At 33.2% G+C, this 11,037-nt stretch overlaps 1 long non-coding RNA gene across 1 annotated transcript; it reads left to right on the forward strand.

Annotated features, from left to right (window-relative positions):
* The first annotated feature begins 6,128 nt into the window (after nucleotides 1-6,128).
* Nucleotides 6,129-8,097, forward strand: LOC141379808 (uncharacterized). The gene is made up of 4 exons (XR_012396635.1): nucleotides 6,129-6,257; nucleotides 6,934-6,989; nucleotides 7,105-7,167; nucleotides 7,282-8,097. It is a non-coding gene; the product is annotated as an uncharacterized lncRNA (long non-coding RNA).
* Nucleotides 8,098-11,037: the final 2,940 nt, after the last annotated feature.

Below are 11,037 nucleotides of genomic sequence, written 5' to 3' on the forward strand. Positions count from 1 at the left end.
CTCTTTAAGCTATATATTTTTTTCCCGATAGTCTACAGATTAAACCATCGATATACAATAACTGCCCTAATTACCATAACCTGCCTAGTTAACCTAATTAACCTAGATAAGCCTTTAAATGTCACTTTAAGCTGTATAGAAGTGTCTTAAAAAATATCCAGTCAAATATTATTTACTGTCACAATGGAAAAGAAAAAAGAAATCATTCATTCATTTTCTTGTGGGCTTAGTCCCTTTATTAATCCAGGGTCGCCAAAGCAGAATGAACCGCCAACTTATCCAGCAAGTTTTTACACAGCGGATGCCCTTCCAGCCACAACCCATCTCTGGGAAACATCCACATACACATTTACACACACACACACTCATACACTACAAACAATTTAGCCTACCCAATTCACCTGCACTGCATGTCTTTGGACTGTGGGGGAAACCGGAGCACCCGGAGGAAACCCACGTGAGGCTACAGCACTACCTACTTCACCAATGCCTCGCCAGAAAGAAATCAGTTATTAGAAATGAAATTTTTTTTAAGTATTAAAAATAAGTATTTATAATAACAGAAAACTTACTGGTAGCTCATGAAACCTTGTTTTAACCATCACTTTTATGATCCTTATCACCTGATTTCCATAATTTGTTTGATCATGACAAATAATATAAAATTTCAAACTATAAAAAATATGTAAATAAATGTAATAACTGTAGAGTTAAATTTTCAACATGGTGTAAAAGTTGTCAGGGCAGAGATGTGAAGCCATAATGCAATTTGAAAGTGTAAATAAACACCCATGAATGTTGAACTATGCAAACAGTTTCTGCTGAAATACACATGAAACCAGAAAATTTTAGTTCTTGTGGGATCAGCCCGAGTGTTTTGTTCCTACAAGAGTTCCTGCATGCACAGTAAAAAAACAAAAAACAAATCTGTTAATTTAATTTCTACTGTATTTTGTGACTCTACATTTTTGGTTCTTGATCTCTGCTCTGTCAACATTTATGTTTTGAACATTCTATTTTTCAGTTTAACATTTTTTTTTGTAAAATTTTAATATTATAATACATATAGATGTAAATCTGTAAAAATAAAAGAAATATCAGAAGCTCGTTTCATTCTTTTGGAACACACCACAATTCTTTAGGATAAACAGTTAGCATATAGTATAAATAAAAAGAGATCATTAATGTAATTTGAAAGCTTAAATAAATGGGAAGCATATAATTAACATATTTTTCAGCTCATATAATAACCATTTTGTTACTTTACTGACTATACGTTGTTTTGAAAGCAAAATGGTTCAAAATTGCCCTGAAACCAAAACACATACCTTGTGTCAAGAAGACATATTTCTTTAGTGCATTTTCAGTTTAAATCAGTGCTACATAACCCCATTTGAGCATGTTCCCTTAACGGGTCATCTGTTTTCTTTAACAAGCTGACAAATTCTGAGGTACACAGACAAACAATGCGATTCCAACTTCTCCAGTTTAAGTCTCAATGGAGCTGAGTCAAAGATTCATTGAGCAGCAACAACTCGGAAACTGCAGACGGTCAACATATCAAATCTAAAGAGGGCCACAAGAGCCTTGCCATACAGTTTTACTGTCCACATCTGTTCATAAAAAGCCCTGTCGTTTTTCAAGAACTTTTATACAGTTGTTGCAGGTTCAGCGAGAAAACTCTCAAGCAAGAGATACTGCATCACGCTATCTGATAGTCAATCTGTTCCTCTTATTTTTGCTTAAATCCTTTATTGGGTAGCATGAGGTAGAAGAGTCATTCTGTTTCATCAATCACTTTTTTTGTAATTAAAGAATCACTTTTTTGTAATTAAACTTAAAGAGTTGTTGAGCGGAAACAACCTGCAGACAGTCAATGTATCAAGTCTAGGGCCACAATAGCCTTACCAAATGATTTTATTGTCCGCATCTGGTCATAAAAAGCTGTTTTTCAAGTATTTTCATACAATTGGTTGTTGCAGGTTTAACAGAGAGGAAAAAGTCTCAAGGAAGAGATATTACACTATCTCATACTCAATCTTATCTTCTGTTCCTCCCATTTTGGCTTAACACATTTCTTGGCTTGCACAATGCAGACAAGTCCGTTCGTACCACGAATCACTTCTTTTGTAATTAAAGAACCACTTTTTTGTAGTTAAACTTAAAGAGATGTTGAGCAGAAACTTGGAAACTGCAAAGAGACAACATCTTAAAACCAAAGAGGGCTGGAAGGGTTCATAAGCAGAACTGCTTAAAAAAAAAAAATCTAACAATTAGCTTGTAGGCTTATTGAGAAACTTCTCAACCTAACAATAGTGTCACACTGTCTGATAGTCAACACATTTCTTACTTTGCACAAAGTAGAAAAGACAACCGGTTTCATAAATGTCTTTTGCAATTAAACTCTAAGGGCTCTATTTTAACAATCTAGGCACAAAATCTAAAACGCATGGTTCAAAAGCATTAAGGGACTTGTCTGAATCCACTTTTGCTGTTTTAAGGATGTAAAATACAGTCTGCGCCCCAGCTCATGGTCTAACAGGGTTGTGCCTATTCTCTTAATGAGTTATGGGAGTGTTTTGAGCATAACCTGCATTAAAACAGTCAGAATCTCATCTCACATTACCGTTAAGAATCAGTTGTGTCGCATCTGGCACATTTGCTATTTACATGGCGGACTTTGTAAGTGGAAAAAATTAAGGCTTCACTAGCGAGAAAACATTTAAACAGACCATCTGCAACGCGAGGATAAAAAACAAGCATCTTTCATTTAGCGTCTTTACTTTCTCTTTACTTTGCTTTTACTCTTTACCTTACTCCTTTATTTTCGTGGATAAGGAAACAGAGTTTACACACTCCACTGAAAACATTCATTAGCCTACATATTTAGTTTTGTTTGTTAAGCATAAAGATTTGTTTCAAAGCTATTTCTAAATTCAGTAATAATTTTCAGCAAACGAATAAATGAACAATAATAACAAAGTGTGAAAAAGCCCCTGAAGGTGAAGAAGACATGGAGGTAGAGGTTTTTATATTTATGTAAAAAAATAATAATTTTTGTAACATTTTAATCCTTAATTTTTTTCAAATGTAAATATATTTGTGTATTGCTATACATCCCGTGTGTATTACATTTGGACACTCATAGGCTTACAACTAACACACTCTGCGCTGGACTTTAGACCAGCTTTTAGTCGGTTAATGGCGCAATCTATTTCAGTTTCTCTAAATAGCAACGAGCCAACAATGAGCCTTAAAACACCTCCTTTCTAGACCGGCACACCCATGAGTCCACAAAGTGGTGCAAATGGATTTGCTATGTAAACAACGTGGCAGAAAACGTGAAACTTAGGGCTGGTCTGAAAATAGCAACAAATTGCACCAAACACATCTTGCGCCTTATTGTGCTGGGTCTATGATAGGGTCCAAAGAGTCATTGAGCAGAAACAACGTTAAATCAGTCAATGTATCAAATATAAATCTACCTAAATGTTTTTACAGTCTGCAACTGTTCATAATCAGCACACATTTTTCAAGAATTTTCACATTCTTACAATACAATTTATTGTTGCAGGCTCATTTAAGTATGTTCTCAACCTAACAGTGTCTCACACTATCAACTCATACTCATACTCAATCTTCTGTTCCTCCCATTTTTGCTTAGCATATTTCTTGGGTTGCACAAGGTGGAAGAGTCAGTCTATTTCATGAATCACTTCTTTTGTAATCAAAGAATCACTTATTCTGTAAATAAAGTCAATGAGCCATTGAATAGAAACTGCAGATGGTCAACATTCTAAATCCAAAGAGGGCCGCAAGTGTCTTACCAAAAGGTTTTACTGTCCACATCTGTTCATAAGCAGCATCATTTTTCAAGTAAAATACAACTGGTTCTTGCAGGCTAATTTTAGGAACTTACATCCTTGAAATGTCAACATTTTTTCTGTTTCTTTCATTATGGCCTTAACAAATTAGGGTTACACAAGGAAGAAGAGTCTGTTCCACGAATCACTTCATTAATAATTAAAGAATCACTTTTTTTGTAATTAACGTCAAAAAGAGGGCCAAGATAGGCTTTCCAAATGGTTTTACTGACCACATCTGTTCATAAGCAGCACTGTCGTTTTTTTCAAGAATTTTCACAATTCTTCCACTACAATCTGTTGTTGTTGCAGGCTCATTTTAAGATATATCAATGCCAATTACCACATTTCTTGGTCTACACAGCTAGAAGAGTCGGTCTGTCCACGAATCACTAATTTTGTAATTATCTATATGTTACCAGTGATGTGCAAAGTTTTGTTAGCAGGAGCGGCTGTCCATGCAATAAAGCCCGCTGTGATTGTATGAGGATCCGCTGTGCACTGTGGCATGGTGAGTGCAGGTGTTAGCCTGCTGGATGTTCGGTGGGCTCACTATCATCTGCTGGTCCACTCCCTCTCACAGCTGTGTTGGAGGAGATTGGATTAGCTCCATACGAGGCCTTGGGGGGTATGAGCGAGCGGGTGATTGCTTGACTGCAGAGAGAAACACAATGATAGTAAATATGGCAGACTCCATTAAGAGCCCTGCATGGGCTGTGAAATGGCTGAAGAAAAAACATAACCTCTAAATAGGAAATACTCGACGCTTAATTGCACACTGGAGTAGTACAGCCATTCCAGCTCATGAAAATAATATCTTATGAAATATCTCTCAAAGAGAAACAATTGAACTAAACATGTGGCGTCTAATCTGTTGATTTATTGGTGATGCTGGTTTCCCCAGCAAACAAAATTACTATTTTCTTTAAAATGTTATGCTAATAGAAGGCTGTCAGCTTTCCAGGCTGGGTCATTTTTACAGGAATAATTTTGAATAAGGTAAAATCTGAGAAAAATAAAGTATTGTGGATGATTGATGTTTTGCAATTACACATTGCTTATTTAATCTGTCATTAACAATATTAAACAAAAACATAACAACATCTTTATTTAGAGCATCATATAGCTTTATTTGTTTTATTTCTTTATTGCAAAAGTAAATGTCATATTAAATTTGTAACATTTTAAGGCGGATCTAGAGCTCAGACAAGGCTAAATCAATAAATCTGTTAAATTTTAAATAAGGAAAACATGGGGCATTCTACCAGATATGTACATTATCTGTCCCTGAAATAAAAACATTACATAAATACAGTCAATAAAAAGTATTTTATCCCAAGAAAATTCTAAAATGGACTGATGGTTGATTTACATCCAGTTACAGTTGATCTGTAATGAATATATAATTCATTTGGTTCTAAGATTTTTTTATTTATTAAAAACACTTTACAAATGTACAAACTCTGTCACTGTCCCTGTCTCAGCCCAATTGAACCTATAGTTTTAATAGTGTTGTTATGCTGAAAACTGTTATTTAAAAAAAATACTTCAGAAATAGCAAGTTAAGTTGTTATAATTCATATCAATTGATTAAAAAATTTTACAAATGCATAATACAAATACCGGGTCTTCAATTAATTTTTTTTTTTAATAAACTAAACAAAAATTGACATCGTTCTCTAATAAATAAATAAAAATAATAATAAAAAATAAAATAAAAACTTTTAGACAAAAAATTTTTGGAGGACAACTTAAAGGAAACTTTTAACCACTCGAATGAATCAGACCAGAAGGTTGGTTCTGCCATATAAACATTAAAAAAAAAGTGCAGTCGTTTCATGTCAACCACAGAATCAATTGTTGTTATCAACAAATCACATCACACCAGTGCTAATTTTTATAAAACAAAATCATAAACTTAATATACGCCAATATTACCTTCTTATATTGCAATTCTTCCTAGTATGATATCATACTTATGAACACATCATTTCTATTATCTGACCTGACAGACGTACACTCAAAAAAATGAATTATGGCATTAGTTGGTCCAAAGAATGTACCTATGTTTAAATTAAACAATTCGCTTATGTTTGTGTATTAAAAATAAAAGTGTTGTGTTGGAAAAAATTAGAAAAAGTAAGTTTTCACATTTAAACAGCCCGCTTATGTAACATGAATGCAAGGGAGTTGTGTTGCTTCTGCAGTACTGCATTTTGGTCAATAGGTGGAGTAATATCTGCACATGCGCAGTTTCAAAAAAACACAGGAAGTAAGAAGATTCAAACCACAACGATCACTCTCAGCTCGGCGCCATATTATGGGAATCAAAAGATGAAGATTACAGTACAAATTGAGAACGTGCACAAAGCTTTCCCCAATGTGGACACACAGGTGAGATTTTTTTTTACTTTTTATGTATTTATACTGAGGCTGTGACAACATTTGAATCATAAATGTACTCTCTTGTAATACTATGTTGTGTTTGTGTGTAGTATTGCTATGAAATTGCCATGTTCCCTGTGTCTTTTCCACATTATAGACAGATAAATGTATAGCTTGTTTTGCATTCCTGTGAAATTTTATACTTGGTATATATTAACTCCCCCAAAATAAAGTTACAAACGTTAGTGGAAAGGAATAGTCATGTTAGAATAGTCTAAGCTTTTCACTCATCATAGCACACGTGCTGCTGATAATGTGACAATAAAAGTGATTTGATTTTTTTATTTGATTTAATAGTCTTTATTTTAAATGAGTGTCAAGCAGTTTGTCGAGTTTGAATGCCAGTTTTGATAACTTACATAATATTAATTAAAATGTGGTGTTGGCACATTGTTATTTATTATCTAATTGTATTCAAGCCTGTTAACTTAAAAAAAAAAAATCTTGACAAGCATATGTGACACTTAAATAGGATGACATCTAGCATGATGACATATGTAATGTAAGCTTATTTGTTTGGTCATCTAACACGTTAAAATTTATAAGTTTAGTAGTTTGCTATTTATATTATTATATTTGATAATTTTAAATCTTTGCTCACTTACATCTATTTTCTCCCTCACAGGTTTACAGCTCAACCTCTAAAGTCCCATATCTGGCTGAGGAGACTGGATCATCCAGGTACTATGCCTTTAGATGCCTATACACACATTAAAATTATGTACAGTAAAAATTACTAGTAATTTTAACTACTAATTATTTAGTAAATTACTAATTGTCATTTCATGTCATTTAGAACATCACCAGTGGAAAAAAGGTGTGAATGCATCCTCAAAGCCCCTAAGTGAGGGAGTACATGGTAAGCTATTTTATTTTATTTTTTTAAACATTTTGTATTTTACTCTTAAACTAAATCCTCCTTTCACCTTTGATCTGTTGGTAAATGTTTTATTTTTTTACCTGACTTTTTTAGGATGCGGGGCATGATGAAGCGCAAACCTTGATGTGCAACACCACCTTATGAATCTACAGTAGTTACATTAACATTTAGCAGACTCTTTTGTCTAAAGTGACTTACAATTGAGGAGACATTCAGCAAATCAACAAGAAGAGGCGATACACCCAAGATGTGCTAATTATACAAAAAAATTTTAAGAATTAAGAATGCTTCTACATGTGGTTTGTCAAGCCCACACACCTGTGTGAAGCAGACTTCATGCACAATGTTTTGTTTTTTGTTTTTTAGATATAGGGAGTGCTTGTAAGAAAGTGTCTGGTGCAAATGTGCATAAATGGTGCAAGTGTCAGAGATGAATGTGTGTAGCTATTGCATGTTCTGTGATGGTTGGTCTAATGTATGGTGTAATGCTGATCGTGTTACTTTGCTTTAAAATGTTAATCTTTCTTTGAACAACTGAAGTGTTATCTGCTTTTTCAGTGTAAAGAAGGTACAGCATAGTTTACAAAAGAAGACTTAATTTTTCTAAGTATATTTTTGATAAATCATTTGAAGGCAGAATATTATTTTTGAATGTTTTTGTAATATATGAAAAGTATTATTTTGAAGTGTATTTTATGATGTTTTTGTAAGCATATTTTTAAAATCATTTATTGTTTTCAATTTACTTCATACTTGTATTACTATTATTTTAATAGTATTAATATTTTAACTTATTGTAATAAGTGAAGATACAGATAAAGACAGAATTTGGATTTTGATTGTCATTTTATTGCTGGAAAATTTGTAAAACTGTAAAACTGCTATTGAATAAACTCAATGAAACGGAAACTGTTTTTTTATTTGGTTAAACATAACAATATAAATTTTAGAATAATTGAACTTAAATAACTACATTGATTAAAGCTAAATTATAAATGTTACGTTGATTGAACTAAACAACATTACATTACCTTTATGTAACTAACTTAAGTTCACTAAAATTTATATTCTTTCTTAAAGGTAACTTAACTCGGTTACGTGGAACCAGTGGACAAAAAAAAGTTAATTAACGCCAACATATAATTTTTTTGAGTGTATTATTAAAACGACTTGCTCGATTTTATGAAAATAATTACGGTATAGGTACGTCATTTCCCTCCCCATTACAAGGGGGAAATGCAGCGTTTCGGCGCGTCGTGTTGATGAACTTGAAGGAAATATCTTTACACAGATAAGGTAAGTACCTTGTTTATCATGTTGAAAAAGTTAGTTTGCCTATGATGTCGACACAGCGTGTGTTTTACAATGTATTGCTTGGAAACGGATGTAAATATAGGAAGCCCTCAAGGAAATTACGATTACTACAAAGTCAAATTGTACTTAGCCTAAAACATCGTTACAACAAATCAACCATGGTTTTGCTACACTGACTGTGGCATTTTTAGTAAAACTGTGATTGCACCAATAAGTAAGTACTTTAAAAAGAGAGAGAGAAAAGGAACATGGTTTTCACTTTTGCTATAATAAAACCTGGCCTGTTATTAACCATTTCAGTAAATGTCCATTTTAGATGCAAATTTACAGTACACATTTCAATATCCATTTTGTTTGCATTATTAAATTGAGATATATATTTGCTTTTAAGCGTGCCTTAAGTTAATTACATAATTGTGTTTTGTTCACAATTCTCTTTAATTTAATTTTGTACACCTTTTTTTCAGTGCATGCATAGTCTACATTGTGTGCACATGTCTTAAAATGGATTGCAGAATTATTTGTGTTGCTTAGTCTTTGACTGTATCTAAGTCTTATTGAAGTCATTATGAAGGTGTTTTTGCCGTTCAGACCTTGCAACCTTGAAATTTTCATTTTTAGTTCCCTATGCGCGATGCAGAATAGGCTGCCCTTGCCTCTGGTTGTGAATCAGATGTAGTGTTATTCAACCCAACATACCGTCTCAATTTTCTTTTTATCTTTTTGTATTCTGGGCATGTCTCAGCTCCCTTGACCTACTATTGTGAGTCTTTTCAGACGCTAATTGAAAATCATTGCATTGTCTTGAACAAAACGAACATGTGACATTTGAGGTTTTATTACGACAAGCACTGATGAGAATAAGCAGAGGGACATTGTGCAGAGAAATGGGCACAATGAAATGGTGTAAGAAACACTGAAAGCCCATGGTAATTTTTTACTGTTTCATTTAATTTTGAAACCTTCACATGAATTCATAGTATGCAATATGACAATATACAACAGTAAGTAATATTATTAATAAAACTGAGTTTTTCTGTCTGGCTTAGAACTGTCATTAATTTGATGCTAAAACCACCATTAGGTGGCAGGCAACTCCCTGTGTGAGTGATTCATTGAATCATAGATTCAAAAGTTTTGGATTATTGGACAAGCGCTTAGCCAGGGAAGGGGGTTCAAATGGTTTGAAAGACCCACCCCCAGTGCTTCCCACACACAGACTTTAATTGGGCCGGCCGCCCAGGTTTATTAACGCCCGTGCAGGTATACTCAGTGACTTTTTTTACTATTATCATCCTTTTACACTTTTTTTTTTTTACCCGCCCAATATAAACAAACATTTGCGAGCCATTAATTAATGCAAAAACTTATCTCCTTTACCTTGTTCGTGCTGCTCCTTCTGTGGGCACAAGAACTGTCAACACTCACATGCTCTGCAGACTCGCAGAGACCTTTTTTGCATTGGACCGGGGTTTTTAAATCTACTAAAATGTCAGAGATTTGGATTTGCTTTCTGCAAAGCTGTGGTTAATTTTATGCGCACAGCCGCGGTATAATTTTTTAATCTAAACGATTCTAAAACTTTACCAAATATTCAGAGGACGAAATACATCTAAATTGGCTGCAGAATATTTGTACACTATTAGAAAGGGGAAATTAACTTTCTTATAATTTACACAATTTATTATTGCAAGTTGCAGTTATTATAACTGAAGTCTTTAACTTTGATATATTGTCAGTTTTTTCTGTCATTTATTTCTCATTTGCTGTACATTTTATTAATTTGATGATGTCAATATATTACATATTTTATGCATCTACAATGCTTTGACAATACTGTACAAAATAAGCAGATTTTACCTGTCTGTGGATGCACAGGGCTCCTGAATAGCATAATAGTGGATTTTTTAAAATTATATTTTTACTTTAACCCATTGAAAAGGAAAAGTTTAATACATATAATAATAAAAATAGTGCTAAAAATGAAAGTATGTTTTGTTTGTTAATATAGTTAACTACATACTGTGGATAAAAGGTGTGTTTCAATTTGGCTACCACTGCAAGTATATTTCAAGCATGTGGGAAGCACTGCACCCCTCATGACAAAGGTCCAGAATTTGTCCCATACATGAGCTCATTTGTCCTGTTTTGACTGCTATGCCATAATAAATTGTGAAAATAAAAGGCTTTAAGCAGAACCCAGTGTTGGCTGTCAGTACAGAGTTTGGGACACCAGATTTGGCAAATTGGGTGCAAAATTGCACATCCCAAAATTCTGACTGAGGAAAGTTTAAATTGCTTGCCAGTTTTTTATTTGCCTAATAAATGATAATAGGGTATACTTTTTTCATGTAAGGACTTTAACAGATTTCTATTTTTATAATGATAAATGATGTAGTTTGTATTTTTTAAATAAATATTGTATTTTTTCAAATATATTATTGTATTATTTCCTTATTCTAAATCTTTAGAAAATGTTTTTAATACATCAAAAAGCATAGTTATGATGTGAAATATTGTATTTTTTCAAATGTA

The sequence above is a fragment of the Danio rerio genome, chromosome 21 (genome assembly GCF_049306965.1).
Source record: "Danio rerio strain Tuebingen ecotype United States chromosome 21, GRCz12tu, whole genome shotgun sequence".
Taxonomy (NCBI): Eukaryota; Metazoa; Chordata; class Actinopteri; order Cypriniformes; family Danionidae; genus Danio; species Danio rerio.